At 36.8% G+C, this 22,435-nt stretch overlaps 1 protein-coding gene across 12 annotated transcripts in view; it reads left to right on the top strand.

The window, feature by feature from the left end:
• The window catches only part of NAV3 (neuron navigator 3), a 509,706-nt gene that overhangs the window by 328,027 nt on the left and 159,244 nt on the right, over positions 1–22,435 (top strand). The gene's annotated exons all lie outside the window — the stretch shown is intronic.

Consider the following 22,435-nt stretch of genomic DNA (forward strand, 5'->3'; position numbering starts at 1 on the left):
GTGTTTGTGGCTAGTCAACTGCATTTAATAAGATGAAACCTCCTTAAAATACTGTGAAAGTGACAGACACAAAATCTGAGCCTCAGTAAAATCACCATGCATCTATTGAATCATTTGCAATCCAAGTCATGTTCTCCCATGCTGAGGTCTTTGCCTTTCTGTTCACATTCAAATAATATATAAATTAGCTTCATAATTGTGTAGCTGGCAAGGATTTTGGGGTATAGTGATTTGGTTGAACTTGCATAATAGTAAACTGCTGAAATTTGGTTTAAAATGGAAATGAAACAGAAAAAAAGTGGATTTTTTCAGCGCATTTTAAAGGTGGAAGGTGTTGGCAGCTTTTTTCTGCAAAGCATCAAAAGGGAAGGGGAAAATTTTTGAGTACAAGTGAAGTGAATAATGGGGTCTTTTGGTTCTTATTGTTCAAAAAATGTGCAGGTTTAGAATAAGTTTTTTCTCTGACTTTCAGACTTTTTGAAACAGTCCATAGAAAGAATACACACAATTTCCTTAATAATAGTTATTATTTTAATTACTCATATTACAGCAGCACCTAGTGGCCCTGGCTGAGAATTTTGGGAACTCCAGCATAGAACTCTAATATTACACACATAGATCAAGAGATAATCACTCTCTACTTCAATCATGTTAAAACTTGCCATTCCAGACAGGCAAGACATTCAAGGAGACACAAAAGCACAGGGAAGGGGTGTGATTTTCCAAGATTATGTAAGCAGTTAGTGGCCATCTAGGGCTGCTTAGGGACCCACCACTCTGTTGTCTATGGAGCTTCATTTCCATAACAGAAAAACGAGCTGCAGAGAGAACTATCTACTCTAGTAATGTTTGCATTTCCAAAATAACATTGGTGTATGTTCCCTGTTGCATTTTTGTGTGGAAAAGTAATTCTTGACTTCATCTCTAGCTCCATGCAGCTATGGAGGAAACATGGTCAGTGCATGCCCATGCCGCAGCAGTACTTGTGGCTCTCCTTGTGTCCATCCTTCTCTTCCCATAAGCCTATGCCACAGCTCAGACAGGCCAAAGAGTATGTCCCGGGTGCTCTGGGTGTCAAACCAGGTGCTTTGAAAGCTGCTGTGCATAGTCATGCATCAGTGTTTGAAAAGTGACTAAAGTGTCACATTTAGCCACTTATCTTCATAGTAATATATTTATTTATCCGTCCTTTGACACAATCTCTTTACTGAATTGTTTTATCTCTACAGACTGACCAAATTATTCTCCTGACTTTTCATGTACCAGTTCTATACTGCTGATTTCTTAACTGAGTTAGGAAATTTAAAATGTACTAAAGTTAAAGTCATTCAAACTTGTCAGTTTTTCTCTCAGAGACCCCAGGTTTTGAACCGGCTCTCCATTTGTTTTGTTTGGGCTCTGCACTGGTCTAACCTAGCAAAAGGCACAATATTACCATATTTTCAGGTAAATTTCATTGGCAATGTTCAATTTTGCTAGCCTGCTCAGTTAATTGTAGGGCAAGTCTCTTCTCTTTACAGCAGTGGACTCTTGAGGCGTTTGTGATACGTAGGGAAAAAAAAAACAACATAGCAGTAGTCAAAGCTAGTTTGCATGTTGTGTGTTTGTCATACACCAGTATGTAGCAATATGTCCTGTCAGTACATGCTAGAACATCAGCCATCAAACCAGCCACAGTCAAAATACTCCAATAACATTTGTTAGTCATTCATTCACTGCTTTAATTAAAAAAAAAAAAATTAGTTAATAAGCCTCAAGAATCCCACTACTCTCTTCTTGAACATATGTTTTCATAATTCTTGCTCTCATAACTTGCAATTAAGGGGAAATGTTTTTTCTATTCATCTGCCATTTGATACCCTTTCCAGGAGGCCTTTGATACCCATTTTCAGGAGGTCTAAGATATTTTATTATTAGCTTTAAAAAAGCTAGGGAGCACTGACATGGATTGTCTGCTGTTGGAAATTCTTGATACTCTCTGTGGATGATATTGATACCAGTTCATAATTAATCACTACCAATATTCCCAAAGTCTGTTCCCCTCATAATTTGGTTTTTCCCTTGCCCATGGCATCATCTTTCAAGTGAATGATGCCAATGGCATCATCTTTCAATTGAGGGGTCTCAATTCAGCTGTTACTGAATTCAAATTGTAAACATATTTTAATGTTTATTTTAAATGTATATAAAATGCTTAGTATTTCTTTAGTTAGTCCTATTGCAAAGTCTTGCACCCTATGCTCATTTTGGCGTTGATGTATAAACACTTGCAGAGAAGTTAAATGGGCTCCACAGGTCCAAGTTCCTAACAACTAAAAACCTGTGAAGCCCAGCAGCTCCCAGCTTCTGCATAGTTAGCTTTACCAGGATTCATTATGTTTGCCCATTTGATGTTGCACACAGAACCTGAGTATCTGAGATGTACTGGGGGATAAATTATTTCATATTCAAATCTCAGAAGCTTTAAATAAATTAAATTAGTAAGAAAATTGGAGAGGTTTGCTTGTTTGCTGGGTCAGTTTACTGTGGTGAAAAGATTTTATTATTACTTATGAATTGTTTTCATAAATATAATAAGGATTTAAACCTCTGTGTTTTGCAGCATATGTCTGTCTGGAGTATCATGTAGAGTCTTGCCTATTCTTTCCTTACAGTTATGCTTCCAAGGAGCAATATAGAACTTCTACATTTTCACCATCTTTTTGAATCCCTTAAATGGAAAATAATGCCACATTAATTTTTATCTTTTCCTTGTATGAATTATTCCACAAGTCTATCAATTAAGCACATTTCATATCATCTTTATTTAGAAAAGAATGGGATTTCAAGGGTTTCTCTTTTGATAAAATCCAAAGCTAATTCCTTTCTGCTTCTTTATAACCAATTTGTATCTTTAATTTCTGTTTTAAGTTCCCCCACCATTAGAAAAAGTGAGATAGCCTTCTTGGTTGAAAATACATTATAAAGCTTTTATCTAATTGTTCAAAGAGAAAGCATTCAGGATTTGTTTGGTTTTTTTTTTCCTCCTGAACAAATGATAAATATAATGGAAAATCTCCAGTGTTTCAGCTTTTAACACATCACATCAAACACACAGTAACTACACAAAACATATCAATTCAATCCATGCTGGGGTAGTTGGAGAAAATGCAAGAGAAGCAAAAGGTGCTGGGCTGAAAATCTTTTAATAGTGAGATTTTCAGTTTTGTCCCTAGTGACTTTTTAAAAACTCATGTTTTTGTTCTTTCCCCACACAGTTTACAGTGCTGTCAGCAGCATAAATCATAAAATAAATTCAAAGTTGACAAAAATTTTTAGTTTATTGCACTTCAAGTTCATTTTTCCTTCAGAGATCAATGCTGACTTAATAGGTGTTTTTTTGAATTAGCTCTTGCTACTTCCCACAAGAAGTATCTCTGCTGATATCCATCTAGGTGCAAAAGCATCCTTAATTTTTGTTGGTAGCAGGGGTTTTCTCATAGTTATAATAGTGCTGGAGAGACCTTTCTTATTAAAGAGTTTCCTAGTTGTTGCTTTATGTACTTCATGAAGACTATTTTTTATTTTGTCAGTCTGATCTTTGGCACACTTTTCTGCCAGTTTATACAACCAAAGGTATGCATCAAACGTAATTTTATGATTTAGAATACAGATGTGCTGCAGTCCAACAGAGAAAGTTGAGTTCGCTAATAATACAGATCTTGAAAAGGTGTTGGAGCTGTAGAACACTGCCATATTGATAAAAATCTTTAGTAAAAAGCTTTAGTTATCAGAGCTAGCACGAATTTTGGGTGACGAGCAGCGTATCTGATGAAAGTGGGAATTCGTGAGACTATGTTTAGAACTAATAAGATGATTTCTGCAACATAGTTCTTGATTTCATTAATAATGCCATTAAAAAGATGCTAATAAAATTAAAATGTTTAGTAAAAAAGACAGAAGAATGCCAAAAATGTTACTTTGTTGTATGAGACTGAAGAAAAGTTGTGTATGTTAACAAGAGGAAGGTTGTCGGAACCCAGGACTCTCCTCTGGGTGTCCTGGATGGCCAGAGCCGCTTGCAGGGGGCTCTGAGACCCTGGCATGCAGCCAAAGACACACATGGGGTTTTGATCTTAGCCCATGGAGCAAGTTACTAACTCTGTATGAAGAATTACAAGCCACACACACAAGTTAGATAGCATAGTAGAGATAGTCATGAAGTAAAGGGTAGGATTTCTGAGTGCTGTACAGGGGGGTTTTAAGCCTTGTACGCAGGGGTCCAAGTTTTGTACATGGGGGTCGGGAGATCTAAGATGGAGGGACTTGGGTGTGCCCTGTCCTCTTTCTTTCTCCTTCCTAGCCTCCATGTCTTTGGTGATGTTGGCACTCACAGATTGGTTTAGAGTAGAAAGTCACCATTCAATATAGATAGTAGGTATTGGAGAAAAAGTATAAACATGTAGTACGTAATATATGATATAAAAGATGGCACCAGCCCCCTGGGAGGGCAGAGTGCCTTTGTCTGAGCTGCTGAACGGGCCACAGCAGTTCAGGGAGAAGAATCTTTTAGATAACCAACAATAAACTACCTTGAGAACAGACAACAGAAGACTACTGAGTCTTTCTTTAAAGGCACGGGTTGGAGGAGGGACTTTTCCATCTTTTGGGGTCATCCCAATCCGGGGGTGAAACTCCACAGAAGGTAACAAGAGTAGGTGAATCAGTCTCTGCTGAACAGGGAGCTTTTCCTGTGAAGAAAAAGAGAAGAAGAGAAAGTTAAAGAAGTGAAAGAGAAAGAAGTTAAAAGAAGTTAAAGAAGTGTGTGAAGCCTAAAGACAGACACAGAATACTGTGTATACACTGGTAGACATTGCTTTGTAATTTATTGTGCTAGATGTGCTCCATAGTGTTCTCGTAGTCCCCCAGAAGCCCATGGTGGCTCCATCTCTGCTTATATGCTTGGGTTTTTCTCTGGAGGAGAACTAGGTTGCAAGAGGATGGGGTGCATGCAGATCTCTTCTTAACAAAGAGTCAGCCTGTGGACAGGATAAATAGGTGGAAACTACAACTGCTAAATGTGCCATGTGTCCTTCAGACTTCCTCTGATGTGGATGTGCTGGGCAGCACTGTGGAATAGCACCCATTTGTGCCCAGCAATGTCAATATCCACACATGAGAATATCAGCACAATATTCTGTGTCTATAAATTATTTGTGAAAAACAGCATAATTGTGTATAAAGTAAGAATTGAGAATTCTACTAAAGTTCTTGAATTCCATGTGAAAATGTGTGTGGTATGGTTGTGTGAAGCTCTTTGAGGAACAGGAAGCCTGAAAATGTCACCCCTATGTTCACTGTCAAGGGGGCCCACATGTGAGCTCTTCCTGCCTGCACAGTTTTGAACTGCATAAGAATTTCCTGGCTTTGCTGGTGCAGTTGTTGGTAAGATTGGCTGTATGGATTCAAGATATACTTCCTGTGCTTTGGAGCAGCTTTAGGTGAGCCTTCCACACAAGTGTGACAGATTGAAATATATACAGAAATTTGCCTGGGTGAAGAAATATGGTCCCTTGGGAAACTGGGAATTCAATCTGAATTTTGAAAACTAACCTCAGCTCCTTTAATGTGTGGGCCAGTTTCTTCCTGCAGTGACACCTATATGACCCCTTTTGGCATCTGTATGACCTCCCTTTTTTAAATTCAGACCATAATGTCTATACATTAGTGCAGCCTCAAGCAAGGTTGCTGTCCAGGTGGGAATTTCATGAGGACATTTTGCCCTCAGTGTAGATGAGCCTGTCCCCAAAAGTTATCAAGCTCCCATCAATTGCATTTCCTTCTTGGACTTTTTAAGCGGTGGCAGAAGCATCATGATCCCCATTCCTTGGGAAAATTGAGTCATGGAAGTGCGCAGCTTATATGTTCTTTGGTGTCCTGCCTCACAAAGATTTACTTACCTGGTAATTACATGTTCCTGAATCCAACTCTTGTGGTTTGGCAGAATTAAGTCTTATGCAATAAAAATTTTATGGGGGCAACTGTGGGTTAAATGCATGTTAGAGCCACACTGGTGACAAACACTTTTTTTTACAATCTGTTGTCTCCTGTCTTGCAACACTGACAGCTCTATGTGGAAGAGCAGACAAGGCTGCTATAGCTCCATTATGAAAGGATGTAAGCAGATGTTTTTCTGTGAGGGAAATGACACTCAACCTGATACATATTCAGATTTCCCATTTTCAAGTATATATTTTTGCTTAACTAGCTGTGCTTTGTGAGTTTCTTCACTAGGTAGGTGATTTACATTACACTTTTAACCTTTCTGGGATTCCCAGAACCCAAGGGCCCAATACTGTCATAGCCAGGAGCATGTCCTAACTAGCCTTCTGAAGATGCTTTCTTAGACAAGTCCTCTTATTTTCAAGGTAGGTTCAGGGTGTGATCTTTTTGAGAACTAATCCCATTCCCACATCCTTCCCCAGTGATTGTCCTCAGCTGTTTGAGGGAAGACTTTCTGGAACATGTTTGACACATCCAGACACTTGCAATCCACTGTTCAGTGTACAATGTTCAAGATGGCTTCAGAGCATTTGTAACTTGTTTGGTATTCAGTGAATGCTGAAGCCAACTATCACTGAAGTCTCCCATATTCCAAACTCTTGAATCATGAATGATGAGTGCAGGACAAAATTTTAGAAGCTGAACTTCAGGATTGGAGTTTCCTTCTTTGTTTTAGACATCAGCAAAGCCACTTTATAAACTTGTGTATGTCTTGTAGGGGGCTCATGCCTTTTTAATGTAATCCTCTGTGCCAGAGAAATTTAAAAATTCTCTGGCAAAAAGCAATGCATGTAGATACAACTACAGTGAAAATATGCAAATAGATAATGCAAACTGAAGGATAGCTACAGGAAGTAACATCTTCATTAGTGTAGACCTTGGAAGTTTATTTTTTTGTTTGCAGATGAAATTAACTTGACATAATGGCTAGAGTAAAAATGAAAATGAGTGTATCAAGACTAGAGATGTTTGTCACCTCAAAAGAAAAAAGATTAAGAGAATAATGAGGGTCTATATAAGAGTACATTTTGGGAATTGTGACTATATGAATGGAGAGACTAAAGAAAGGAAAGAGAACAATTTCTCTATGGGCAAGGTTAAAGGTGTTAACTATGGTTGAATCTCAAGAATGCAGATGTTTGAATTCTTGTTTCAAGTTTTGTTGATAAGAGATTATTAATGTTATTAACACAGACAATTTGAGTAAGATGAGAGGCAAACCAGTTTAGCATAGAACTGGAAGAGGAGGAATTCCAAGTGCTTTTGTAAACAAACCCTCAGATTTCCAGGAACTGAAGAAATTTAAGAGAAAATATAGATGGGATGACAGCTGGACAGACAGAGTAACAGTTGCCTTTTTGTGGTAGACCAAGCATATTTTTACTCTGAGAGAACAAGGAAGCTGAGGAAAGGATGGAAGAACTGCTGGAAGTGTGAGATTAGTAGAGAATAAAGAATGGAACGCTTCATCTTGCCTAAAGAATGTTACTGTCTTAGAAAGGCAGGAGAGGAAAAGGCAACAAAATAATATCTTTTTTTGATATGGTTTTATTCTAGTTTGACTTCTTGTGAGACCTCTTTATTCTACAATGAAACAAGCAGTTCTCTTTACATTTAGAACATTACATTTGAGAACATTAAAAGGACCATGAGATTTATAACAATCTCTCTTCATAGAATACCTCCGAGTTACTCAGTGGTATCAGGCACTGAGATTCATATTCCCCTATGTCACTCACATTTGACTGTCTGAAGCCATAAAAGAAAATGCTGTAGGAACACATCCCGAGTGTTATTTTACTAGGTTAGAGTGCATTATTCATGAAGAATAAATCGTTCACTGTTATTAGCCTTTTTGTTTATACTTACAAATCCCTTGTGTTATTACTGTGTAGAATCATAAGAGAATAACTCATTTATATGTTAATGAAATAATTATGTAATGAAAAGTACATATATTGTGATGAATACTTATACAGTCTCCAGGAAATCTACTGAGTCACTAGGTTATAGTTGAGTTTGCTTGGTGAGGACTGGAATTAGGGTTTTGCACACTTTGCTTCTGTAGACCAAGACTACAGAAAAACAAAAAGATCTTTTTGTTCCTTAAAGTCACCTATTTTCCCTCAAACACTGCCTTCCTCCTCCCTCTCCTCCCTGCAGTTCCTTGAAACCCACCTCTTCTCTATCTTAATCTGGAACATGCCACTCGAGCCCCTGAGATATGACCATCTCACCCATCTATCTCTTCTCCCCATCCTTCAGCTGTGTTTGTCAGGAATGTAAATCACCAGAAACTTGACTTAAACTGTATTTGGAGGACATGCAGAGATTAAATGCTACAGTATGTTTGAAAAACTAATGAGTGATGTACACTTTGAAGTATTCATTGTTTGAAGAGGTGCAGTTTACAGTCTCTCCATTTCACCCATCTGTAATTAGCTTTCCATGCTCTTCAATTTTAGTTGTTTTTCTTGTGGGGTTTTTTTTCCACCTCAAAAATGTCATGTGAACATTCCCTGGAGTTTTGCAATAGAACAAATATATATTAGCAATGCATATGCTTAGACAAAAAGGAATAAATGGCCTTGAAACCTCCATTAATAGCAATACACTGAAAAGTCTTAGCGTAAACATGCAGTTAAATACATACACACAAATTGACTATGACATACATTCTAGAAAGCACCTGTGGTTATAAGACATTAACAGATTTTTCCCAGATAGCAGCAGTGGATTACAGTAAATATGTCTGCTACATGATGGTGTATTTTTATCATCTTCTATAGGGAGAGTATGTTATAAATACCAGGAATGTCCAGAATGTTTACTGGATTTAAAAATAGAGAAGAAAGTGCGTGATATTTAGCTGAACAGCAAAAATGCATATTTAAGCTGAACAAGAAAATAAACAATGTATCTGAAGCGGTTTTATTTTACAGTATAACCAAACAAGGCTTTCTGGTAACGTTGAGATTCTGTCAGCTTTCTAGATTTTTTCAAATGTCTGATTATTTTGGAACTGTGGCAAAATGCCAGTTCTCTTATAGTTATAGTTGAGGACTTCTCTTTAAATATTTTCTAACCACTCCCACTTCTGCTTAGACTTTCATAATTTTGAGTGCTGTATGTTATTTTGAGAAGGTTATTTTTCTCTATCTGTGGAGCTTTGATTTTCCACAGAGAGGTAGACTTTTCACAAAAGAACATTTCTTAACATTGAGGTGAAGTACCCAGGCCTTTCACTCATTCCTCTTCCTAAAATAATCTGCCACTGCCTCTCCTGACAGTGGAGAATGCTGAAGCTTCAGTAACGTGCAAGTCTCTTGAGAAACAATGTGACAGTGTGTTTTAGTGTGTGGCTCACACATAATGGCCGTGCATCTCTGTAAAGTACCTTGTGCAGTTCTGATTGCATTCTCAGTGATTTTATTCACTTTCAAAGGTATTTAAGCCCCCCTACCTCTCATTTGTGAATTAAAGTTTGTGGGAGCTTTTAAATTCTTGGAATTTCTGTATTATCTGGGCATCTGTGAGAGCATGAGATGGCCACTCTTCCACACATTTGCCATAACTAATATCTCAGTTCCTTAGGGTGAGTCCAGATTAAGTTTAGAAAAGAGCTACTAGACAGATTTTGAGAATTAAGCATTAACATCTGCAAATAATAAATGAGGGCACATACCAAGTAGGAGCATCATCAGCTTTTACTTGGTTAGGCTGGATAATGCAATTACTGGGAAGATGTTTTAATGGAGACACAGGAACTGTGCAACTGTCCATGAAATGCTGACTGTGGTGTAATGTGTAAAGCAGCAGAGGGTGCCAGAAAGCAGCAAGTTGTGGCTTCCATTGTAATTAAAGGAATTAGCAATGTTAGGGTGGATCAAGGTTTGTATTGTGTTTTGCATTTAGCTGCAGAAGGGAAGAAAGAAGACACCCTTCTTGTAATTTTAACCACTTATATATGTTTAAAATTAAAATAAACACTATCCAACAAATCATCGAGCTTTTGGAGGTATTGTGTGGTACATTATGCCTAGGTGACAGTACTGGTCACTCAGTCATCTTTTAGCCACTCTACATAGCCACAATAGCTAGTATTTAAAACTTTGGTCTTACAGCAAAGAGACTGCAAGACATGAGGCTAATAAAGCAACACAGAATGTCCTAGCAATCTAGTCGTTAATTACAGACTAATGTGGCAAAACTTATCCTGTCTTACTACATTTAAAGTTATGACGTACATTAGAAAGTCTTGACACCCTATCCCTGCTCTCCTTTTAGAAAGTAAAATATCAAAAATTTGTTGCCTCAAAAATTTGTTGAGTTTTTCTGGCAGTATTGCATTACTTCCAGAATGTAATACAATTACAGTGTTAGAAGAGGAAGAGAAGGAATGAAAGTAGGTGCCTATTGAAACTCCTGTGATCTGTCCAGATGTATTTTCTCACTCTGCCCTTGATCTTTGCCGGAACAGAAGCTGCCTGCATCTGCTGCAGCTTAGTGTGAGCCGGTTTCATGGAAAGAATGCCAAATCTGCTTGATTTTACAGTGTCTTTTACATACTCACCATTTTGGAGTTCCTTGACTTTTATGCACACTAACCCGCTTAACCTTGTGCTTTTATTTGCCCTTAATTTTATTCCAAGAACAAACTCCTCTTTGAACCCTGCTGCAAATCCCTTCTACTTACAGCCTGTCTCCTATGTGCTATTGCTGGCACACGTGACTAGCATGCAGCCGTGGTCCATCAGGTCAATATTCCCTCTCTGAGAATGACAATGTGAGGGGTAACTTGAAAAGAATAATTGACCCTGGCATTTTTTTCCCTACATTCTCCTCCTCTTACCCCAGTATCTAAAGTTACAGTGCTAGGGAGTTAGAATGTACTTCCTTGCCTGCTCTTTCAGTATATATTTATGCACTGCTGTTGTAATCACCATATTTTCCGTGAAATGTCAAAATGAAACGGGCTATATTTGTCAGAAAATGTCTCATGTCCTTCACTGTCATGTCCACAGCCATGGGACCAGATGGAGAGCAGTCGTGGATTTTTAACTCATTGAAATAAGTGCTCTGGCAGCCTGCTCCTGTTGTCAAGAGCCATGGATCTGACCACTCTGAAGTGGCACCAGATAGCATGAGGCACCAGAAATTCTGTGTTAGTAAAAATTTAGACAATTTTTGAACTGAACTTAAATACTGATGTTAACTCAAAATATAAAACTTATTACAGCTGGTGACCATATTATAGGCAATGGTATTGAGGCAAAGATGGGTAAATTAGCTTAAATTAACTGTAGAACAAGCAAGTTATCACAAAGACTGCTTATTTCAACAGCATTAGCTAATCCCTTTTCATGTAAAGGCTTTTGATCAAGTGAATTAAAATATTAAGACAATCTCCTTATTTTTTTAATGTAACTTGTCTGTTTAAATCCACTATGACCTGAAACTTAATACATAAATAGTTAGAATACAGTACAACCATTTTTGTTTCAGCAGAAATAAATAGTATAAATATAAATATAAATATAGTAATCTATTTGGCAGCTATGTGATGTGCAGTAATTATTTAAAACACTCCTAGTCTGAGGAGTCTGCTAACCATATGATCAACAGATGACCACATGACATAAATCAGAGGTATACTTATTTAGAGTTGAACTTATTTTAAGTTGGCCTGCTGTCTGGATATGTATTAGTCTGGGCAGGGTTCATGGTTCATTTTCAGTGTCTGTCCAAGATTTTTTTAATTTTTTTTTTTCTGGGACAATGTTATAGTCAATCTCACAAATTGTTCACAAATAGTTTTTGCCTTTTTGATTGTTTATATCAACTTAAAGCATTTGTTTACCTATGCAGTTCCAAGAAACTCTTTCGGGGGCATCCCGGACTAACACCAAACCCGCAAAATTCTGAAAGGTGGATGTGAAAGTCTTCCTGAAAGTGAAATATATTTGTATTTTAGCTTGTAGCTTTTGACAGTCTTTAATTCTACAACACTTAGACTATATTTTATTTAGGCTTGTACTGGCAGCTGATTAGAAGTTTGATTATTCATGCCTCTTGATTCTTCACTGTTTCTTTGGAATTACAATGGGACTGTACAAATGCCTTTTTCCTCTAGGGGAAAAAAGCACCACAAGAATCTTCTTTATCCCTTGGTTTCCCTACTTAAGAACTGAGACCTATTTGCATGTGATAGTTCGTGTTATTTTTTTTTTCATAAATAGTAGTTCATGGAGTTAGACAGTTATAGTCTTCTGTATTCTAACTGTGCACATAACTAACTAACCAGCATCCCAGCCCCGTGAGCTATTTTGCCTGTCAAACAGATTTTCTCAGTAATTTCTCCCAATAACAACTTTAAATTAGGTGTTTGTTGTTTTTCTTTTGGTAAGAGCTCTTATTTAGTGCATGGGCAGACAGCAGTAACACTCCAGGGTAAACACATGTGCAAGGGTGTTTTCACAGTTCTTGTATATATAAAGCTTCTATTTAGATTTCTTGGCATAAACAGTTTTGAAATATTTAGATTGTTGCGTCGTGTGAATTAATGTATTTGAAGATATGTGCCCCCTCTAAAGCCCCTCTAAAATGCTTTTTTTAATTTTTTCAAGTAATAGTGGCAGTATTTTGGAGCTTTAAAACACTTGGATGACTATTTAAAAAATTGTTTCCTCCTACACTTTACACTTCACTGGCTACAATTGGAAGTGATGTGACAACAAGCCCTAAGTGCTTGTTAAGGCTTCATTTTATAGGCTTGAGCACTTCTGATATTTCTCTTATAGCATTTGGCTGAGAAGTCAAGAAAAAAAATCTGACCCTGTTGAGCTTACAAGCAGATATCCCACTGCCTTCTCTGGTTCCAGGTGCTTTTATTGTCGCTGACCAAGAATCTAGACTTGAGATCTTGCAAAAATGTGGAAAATTCTTACCATAGTTATGAGGAAAGGGCAGAGATAAGCAAGCATGAAAGCTGTTTAGAAGCATGGCATGAAAACATGGCCTCATATTCCCATGTATGCTAAACGTGGTTTGAAATGCAACGCTCAGGTACACTAGCAAAAGTGACAGCCTGAATGTGAGTCTCTTGTATTAGCCCTGTGGGTTTTAAATACATCTGGTTTAACCTGAATGGTTTTAATAACCTGTGATGTCAAGTCACCATCAGGTTTTCTTGTCTTTTTCTTTAGGGCTTAGATCAATTTGAGTAAGTAATATGAAAACTAAACATAGAGGAAAACTAGTAACTTATGTTCTCTAATGCATATCTTCCCAAGGAATTTAATTTCCAGCTGGAGGACCAGCCACATAAAATTAGCCCTACAGAAAACTCTGGGCTGTACTTTTAGAGGGTGCTAATAACAAGTATTTTTTTATCCCTTTCATTTGATGAGCTCAGTGTTCTACAAATACTGTATGTTCTACAAATTCCATAACTATTCCCAGGGTAAAAAAAAATATATATATCTAATTTAAAAAAGCTTAGAATGTTTATAAAATCAAAATGCCAGATGGATAGGAGCAAACTGTTAGTGTCTCTCCTGCACAAGATGTAGCATTATCACTTCTGGTGCAGTCAAGAGGGAGGGTTCAGAAAGCACGCAGTGCATCTGGATGAATTCCAGTTGCAAAGTTCAAGAGATGAAGTGAAATGCCTCGTAGTTTACTTGTTTACTTATTTTTTAAAGGATTCATTCCGTCACTTCTTGTACTGCCCTTGTTTCTAAAAGCTGCTTTTTTGAGTGAGCTGAATGAAGTTGCTGTGCATTAAGTAGTGGTGAAGGACAGAACTGGAATTCTTTCAAAGGTTTAATTAAATCTAATAAATGAAGACTCTGTTGTAGATTCCCTTTTGACCTAATGGAGAGAAGCTCCTCTGTTTTAAAGAAGCGTGCTTTTTCACACTGCACTCCAGTTTTCAGAAGCTGCCAAGTTCCATAAATATTTAGACACTGGTACCTTGCTGACTCAGAAGTGTTGCATAATTTAAAAAAAAATAGTTAAAAGGCTCACTAGAGTAGAGCATTGCTTTAAGAAACACTGTGTTTAAACACACAGTTCTTTTTATCGTTGCCTTAAAAAAAGATCCTCCCAGGGTAGTATTTATCTTCAATTTTGTGTTCTTAGGCCATGTATAAGGCTCTTTCATGGTGGTGGTGGCCTCAGGCCTATAGAGATGAAGTAGCAAGTTATTTGCAGACACTGGAAAAGAATTTTGCCCTGTCTTTTCTTTTGATTCATTCTGCTGTGCAGCCATAAGCTTTCTAAGAAATTTGTGCAATGTATTGAAATACATCCATGGTTTTCTGAGTTCAAACCCAGCACTATATTCCGATCAAAAATCCAAAACTTTCTTCTCACAATTTCTATTACAGTAGCACAAAAGCATTTCAGAAATTACCATTACTGTATTTTGTGCTTTACAATGTCTGCTGCAGAGACTACTGTATACAAATGGGGAGAGCAAATGCAGACAAGACCAGAAACTGAAAGAAAGTTGCTGAGAAGCAAGCTCACACCATTATCACAACATTCTCTTACATGGTGGAGGGTTTTTTGTGTTTGTGGATAGAGCATTTTTTTGGTTTTACAAGAAAATGACCAGCATATGTTTATAAGAATCTGTTTGGCCATCTAAAAATTATGATTAGGGTTGTTTTTTATTTAGAGTAACTAAATTATTAATTAACTTGCTGATGTGTACAGACAGAAACAAACAAACAAACAAACAAACAAACAAACAAACTGTATTCTGTATTTGCTATTACAGAAATTATCTCACATTCACTCTAAGGTTTCCAAGCACCAAGTGAAGACCTAGGTGAAAAATTTGCAGCACTAATTATCGCTTTGGTGTTCCTGACAGGGCTGACAGTAATTTATGCCAGAAGGGATCTAATTCCCACTGTACCATTTTCTTAAAAACAATACACACCCCAGCTTATGCTTTGACCTCAGTAATGACCTCATACATTCTTTTGTCAGCAGGTCAGTACATATGTCTGTTGAATTCTCCAAGTACTTGAGAAGTTAATTTGTTTTCACATTTCTGGTTTTACTGGTCATATTTCATGTTTGGACTGTATTCTGGAAGAATTTGATGTGCGTGTTCCTTAATATCTCTTGGAAAAGGAAGTGCAAGCTATTTCAGTTTTAAATAAGATTTTCATTTTTTCCTCAAAAAATAACTAATAATTAAATAACTCCAGTATCATTTCCTAAAAATTTTTGCCTGGGAGGCCTTCTACATACCAGTAGTTATTATTCTCTAAGGTAAAATTCTCCCCAGATGCCTCCAGTAAATCAGTTTTTAATTTGCATGTATGGTCTCTTATTGCAAAGTCAATGCTTAGTTTGGAACAGTTTTCTGGAATCAAGCTACATGGTTCACTGATAGAGATTTTTATTAAATGCTCCTTAAATTATTTTATTGCAAATAATGAGGAGTTTGCTACAAAAGAGTTAAGCTGAATGTGTCTGCATGTCAGTGTATTCTGCTTAACCCCCTAATATGTGTCATAATTTTGATAGAAATATGGAATGTGCCTTAATCTAGGCCACGTGCAACCGCAAGTCAGCAGAATGCACGAAACATCTCCCAGCAGGACTGTTAACACCTGTTTTGTCTGGGTGGGTTTTCTAATTTACACCACCCTTGGAAACTTGACATTACCTTCCAGTATAGTCACAAGAAGTTATTCCAGTCAGCTGCCATGGTGGGACCTTTTAAGAAATAAATTACCAGAAAATAAATAACATGATTTTTGAGAGCTTGTTTATCTGCCAATTTTCCCTTTCTTTGATATTCCCCATTTCTGCATAGGAAACTGAGAATTCATGGCAAATTTCACTCAGTCTCAGCAGTCTGTGGCCAAGGGAACTGTATAACATGCAGCCTGCCATGCAAGCATCTTCAACAGAAACTGCAAATTTAAAACTAAGCAGCTTCCTCAGAAGAGTCATAAGTTTTGCATTACTCTGGGCCACATTTCTTCCCATTGCATTTACTTTCAGATTTGGAAGAATTTGTGTGTATTCTGTACTCTTCAAAGTGTCCTTATTATGTAGTATTAGTAAAAAAAAAATTAAAAATTACATAGTAATACTTTGTACACTTCTTCAGAAGGAATCTTGGTGGAAATATACAACTTGTAGACAGTCTTGCTTAAAATTAAAAATCTGTAATTAATTTAGTATGAACACATTTACATGTTAATAACGATATACAACTATGAATGTGCAAGAGACAAGAAAGCGAATCTCTTTCTGTCACTTGTGATTAAAATGGTTTAAACTGCACTAGATATATAGATATATATATATATATATATAAATAATCAGCTTGCTTGTGATAGTTCAATTATAATACTTGCAGAATGAGCCCATATGAGTCTACTTCACATTGTGCCCTTTGAAACTCTACTCCTAAATTTGAAAAAGGATCCTCCCTTTTAGAGTACCTATTAATCAGCTATTGGGGATAACATACAACATTACAGTGTAGTGAAAATGGTATGATAGTTTTGCAAGTAAACTTTCTTGACAGTTTTTCACAGAAAGCAGGTAAATCAACAACAGTGGCAAATGGAATGGACTATGTGGCATAGAAGGTGTTTCTTGTAATGATTGAGGTTACTGATTGGTACTTTCACAAATAATTGAAATAAATCTTACCATGTGTTTTACAAATAAATCATAATTGCATACTTTTTATGGATTAGATACATTTTATCCCACAGGACATGTACAGTTATGAAAGCATAAGGGTTTTTTAATATTTTAATTATATTACCAGTTGCACATTTTTATAAAGATATGAGCAGAATTTCAGACATGCTGAACATCTGTCTTATAGTGAAAAATAGGGAACTCTCACTATTGAATATTGTTTAGGCAATCATTTAAGAATCACCTTGACTCCCAAACAGTGTTGAATGTGCAGCATTTTAAGAATGGATAGGCAGGTGGATAAGGACATGAGACTGGGTAATCCATTTTTGTATACCAGTTTTAATCTGGATGGTGCTTTTGACCTCTTCAGTTGGACCTCTTCAGAGTAAGTCAGCTATCATAAATGTATTTCTGCACCCAATACTCAGCCTTAAAAAATCATAGTGCATATAGATATGTATGAAGCAAGCATATTCATTACTAGTGTATTCCATTATCGCTGAAATGGAGCAAGTTCTTGACTTGCTTGTTTATTTTTTGGTAAAGGAAGTATTTGACATGTCCATTTGTACATAGTTTAAAAAAGCTAAATGTGCACTGGCCTAGTTTAGGAAGCCTGGTTTATCAAGCCTGGTTTTGTTAAATAATCTGAGTATAAAACTGTGGTTGAAACCATGGCACTACAGAGCAGCAATTATTTTCTATTTCTATTTCTCTGTCTTGTAACTTTTTAGCTCTTTGTTTTAAAGACTGGCAGAACATAAATACAAAGTAGTGAAACTGGCTGGGAAGAAAACCCATAAGGAGCAAAATTACAAAGCAAACCGAAAATCTGGGTGTTTTCCACACACCAAGTGAGTTGTCAACAGGTCACAATGTGTGCAATGGATGAGTCATTTAAGAACAGAAAGTGAAATAAACCTGTCCTTTTAAATCTCTGAGAACACCCATGGGCATAGCAGGTTGTGAAAGTTTATACATTTGTCAAAAAAATAGTCTGTTTAGGTAGTGTGTGTATGAGGATTAACCATGTATTTGTGAGAGTGTACATGATCAATTCTCTTACTGCCATTAGACACCGGAAAATCAGAGTTTAGGACATTTCAACCTTGAAAGACCTTTCAGTGTCTTCCAGAGCATTCTGTATAGCTAAATCTATATGGAAAGTTTAGTTCTCATACCAACTCCAACATGTGCATCAAAAATTATTTTATTTACTTATGAAGATGTCTTGGTTGCTTGCCTGAATCTCTGATCTTTCTAGAAACTGCAGTTGAGACCAGATCACTGGCACTTCGCCTACTGAGTAAGCAACCAGATCGCAAAAGCTCATGTGTCTCCTTGCATGACTGATTTCTATTAAAATCAGACAAATAGTATCTGCTTTTACATTCTTTAATTTTTAATAATTTTATGCAACATGTGAATTGTAAATATTTAGAGTCCAGGTTGCTCCCTGTGAGGCCTGAATTTTATTTGATTTTGATTCTACTAGTGCTCCAGAACTTGAAAGAGAAGGAGATGTGTAACAACAATAATATATTTTATAATTCTGCGTTCATTTAAATCCCCCACAAATTGTATTAGTGATGAATATCCATGCAAGAGGAAAATTCAAATGTATGTCTCTCAACTCAGGTTAATACTTTGGGGACATTTAGGAAGAAACATGCTGGTAAAGTCTGTTTGAAATACATTTATTGTGACACATACTATCTTGTACCCTAATATCAATCTCAAAGGAGTACTATTTATTATTTGTAATTTTTAAAAAAAGTATCAAATACTGAAGAGTTTTGTGGAGTTTCTGTTCTCTGGAAAATGAGTATGTATGCGATTCTCTGGATTTCTGTGGAATATTATTTCCATGGATGTCCTTAATCAACCGTCAGCAACATTAGGAAACTTCTACAGGGAAAATCCTTTGCCAAATTTTATCTGGGAACTGGGTCACGAATCAGAATGTCAAAACACACACACAGAACTGTAAAAGATAGCCCTGAATGAAGTGCTAACAGAAATTATTGTTTTACTTTTGCTGCCAAAATAATCAAGAGTATTTAAGAGCATGTATGTGTAGAAACTTTGTGTGGTTATAGTCATTTGTTGTTTTTATAAAGGTGTCCCATTCTTCAGGAAGAATCCAGCTCCAAGTAGGCAAACAGTAACTTGTGTGTCTATGTATTCTTGTAAACTATAGTGTCATAAACTTAATAAGAGGGAGTTAGTCAAAGCAAGATATTTTTTGAGCTTCTTATACACACAGAGAAACATAATGCTGTGTTAGCCATAATTACATGTCTTATGAGCATCCCACAATTAAATTTTTTTGTCTGTGAAGAAAGTGTCTTTCAGACAAAGGAGATGAAAACTAATCTTGGCAACAGCAAAAATAATAGGAATAAATAGACATATTCTATGTGTTGAGTCACTGGTGAGTACATCCCACAAATGAGCTCTTCCTGTAAGTCAGCTGGGTATTAAGTACTACCACTATGAAGTCCCCCAGTGTGATTTAGTGATTTATTACTGACAATAAATTTCAAATAGCTTTCACTCAAAAGCAGGTTACCCAACTATGCAGTATCATATGTGTCAGCATATTTTCAATATATCTTCTTTGCATGCTACCTAATCTATTAATATTATCAGAGCTGTGACATTTCTGTTTATTTCTACATCATCATATGAACTGTATCCTCTTATATATCAGTTTTAAAATATAGTGGAGATCACTAATATTTATGATGTTAGGTGTCCCAGGTGCTTCTTTCATGATGCTATGTGTATGAATGCTATCAAAAGGATCAGATTTATGAAGAAAGCTTAATATATTGTAAGCATAACCTATTAGGCTTAAAAAGGATCAAATGGTTATCTACCTGATGATGTCCACAAATTAATTCCTAAATTATCATAATCTTTGCCAAGTGTATCTTTACTCACAATACTGGAGCTACATTTCAGATTTTGACATAATATCCTTGAGTTTAATAAAGAGGTGATTAGGTTTCCAAATTAGGTTTTTGTTACCTCTGAAAAGCAATTTCATGTAGTGTTGATTGACTTTCAGCATGATTAATTGAATAGCTAAGTGGCAAATGTCTATACGGCAATGAAGGTTTATTATATTGTTAATTATTTACCCTACTTATAGTTGTTCAAGTTTTTAGTATTGAAGTTCTGCTATTCAATGGGCTGCATTTATTTGCAGCACTCTTTGGAATCTTTAATATAAAATAAGAGCCTTGGAAAAAAATAAAAATCAGAGATTGACAGCAGTGGAGAACTCTATCAACAGCAACAGTCTGATCTTGGCAACGTGTACCTGTACAAACAAATTTGCAAATTTGAGACTCTTCTCTGTCATGATACGTAAGATTTGGAGTCAATCTGTGTATCCTGAATTCTGTACTGTAATGAGCGATATCGTCTGCTACAGTACCTTGTAGTTCTCGTGATACAACTCACTGTAATGATAAACATAATCTCTGCTATAAACTAGTTCTTTTTGCAAGCAAAATTCACTACAGAATTGTGGTCATATGTAAGGTACAAAATTTGTCTGGTGTCTATGTTGTATTACACCACAAGATCTTCAGCCACTGATATATAAGCAGCACAATTCTACACACACAGTGTCAGCTCTAGGGGGAGTTTACCCCAGTGAATAACTACTTACATAAACACGGACTTCAGGAATTCATACCACTCTTGATTGAAACAGTACTGAGGAATAGAAGCTGCTTGAAATCTCTTGGAACTTTTGTAATTGCGAAATTACTCTCATCTGTGAGTGAGTTTGAAGAAAAAGTGTTTGGGGCTGCTTGGGTTTGAGTTCAAAGAATAACTGTGGTTTGCCAGGGCAAGAAGTAGGTAATTAAAACAATATTTAGAGACACACTGAGAGCTTCAAAATGGGACAATTTTAAGGCAAGCGTTTTCTAGACTGGAGTGGAAAGAAAGAGAAAATAATCCAAAAATGTATTAATGCATGTCTTGTTGAATCCCCTAAGAGTTTCTGAGAGTTGTACAGTAACTGCAGTTATTATCAGAGAACTGACTGCAAGAGTTGTTTTCTGACATTTTCAGGGTATTATGGGCCTGTGAGTTGCCACACCAAACTTGCTCAATTCACAAGTCAAAACAAGACTTTATTATAAGGCTAACAGTGCAACCCCAGTCTATTGTCTGAAAGCTGGCCGCTGCTATTGCTTCATACACCCCTACCAAAGTGGTGACTTTGGACTCAGGGCTTCTGTTTGTGAACTCTTCTCTTGGTAAACTCTGAAGCCAAACAGAATTTGCTTTGTAGTTCTGCAGCATACTGAGTCATTGGTGTTAGTGGCAATGATTCGTTTTTTTCTGAGAATTTAAGAGACATGACTTCAAAGACACATGTTGTAAAAGTAAACACATAAATTAACCAGGTACTGTTACTATAGGATATTATTCACTAAATGTATGTGAAGGTTTAGGTAGTAGGTTATTATTTGGTATTGCAGATAGATATTGAGATGTTTTCACATTAGGGCTTAAATATGCTCCAGTGAACTGCAATGTTGTTCTATCTGTGGTCTCCTGAACTACTGCAGAGGGGACATGCCCATTATCAAAAAACACTTGATTAAACTAGAATATGTGTTAGGAAATATTGTTCCAGTTAAAGATGATTGCTACTGATGCACTGTACTGATTCTGATTTTCCTTTCTTTCTTTTTCTTCCCCCCCCCCCCGCCCCTTTGCCTTCTAGTACTTACAGAGCAGAATTTCTCATCTTTGAAGTAATTGCTACTGCATTGTGGTTGATTTGAAAGTCCAAAGACACAATGAGTTATGCAGCTAATAGCCCACCAAATCTTCATTTCGTTTCAATTTTTCAGAGCACAGAAATTTCCATTAAAAGTTTTTTCTTATGTAGTTGACATTGTTTAAAGTTTGAGTAGAAATATTCTCTTCATGTGCACAATTTTCTCAACTGATGCAGGGGTTTGGTTGAATGTCAGGGCTGAGCCAGCCCAGTGCCTTTCCACTACCACCGGGAGTGGCACCATCCGCCTTGTCCCTCCTTCCCACCTCCCCTTTCCTCTCCCAAGCCACGCTTTACTCAGGCTGGGACACACCTTCCCCTCTGCTGGCTCCTGCGCTTCTCTGGCTGCACGGGAAACTGGAATGACTGAAATCCCTTTGCCTTTTTGTTGGGTGAGTTCTCTGCGCAGAGCCAGCTCCTGGTGCACTCAGGGAAGCGCTGAAGCCCAGCTGCAGTAGGGCCCTCACACCTGGGAGAAAGAGGAGGTGAGGAAGAATCAGATCTTCCTATTTTAGCCACAGCCAACTTGCAACTGATTTAGCTGTGTCACGTCTCTGTATTAACAAAATGACCTAGGTAATTTGGGATTTTTTCCTGGTGTAAAACTGTGTAAACATTTAAGAAAATGACAGTTAATGCCTGGTTTTCTGCAGTGACTGTGCTGGACCAGAGCTGGAGTAATCCCATTGATTTTAGGATGATTATTTCACATTCTAAACTGTGCAAATTGGTGACACCCACCAAACTGATTTATGAAAGCTTTATGGTAGACCCCAATTTTTTAGCAAATTTCATTAGTTTAACGGCAGACTTTGAGTTTTGGTTTTCTTCTGTAATCAACTCAGTAAAAAAATCGTTTATCATTCACTGTAAATGTTAGTATGCCCTTGAAATCAA

Source organism: Motacilla alba, chromosome 1A (genome assembly GCF_015832195.1).
Source record: "Motacilla alba alba isolate MOTALB_02 chromosome 1A, Motacilla_alba_V1.0_pri, whole genome shotgun sequence".
Classification (NCBI taxonomy): domain Eukaryota; kingdom Metazoa; phylum Chordata; class Aves; order Passeriformes; family Motacillidae; genus Motacilla; species Motacilla alba.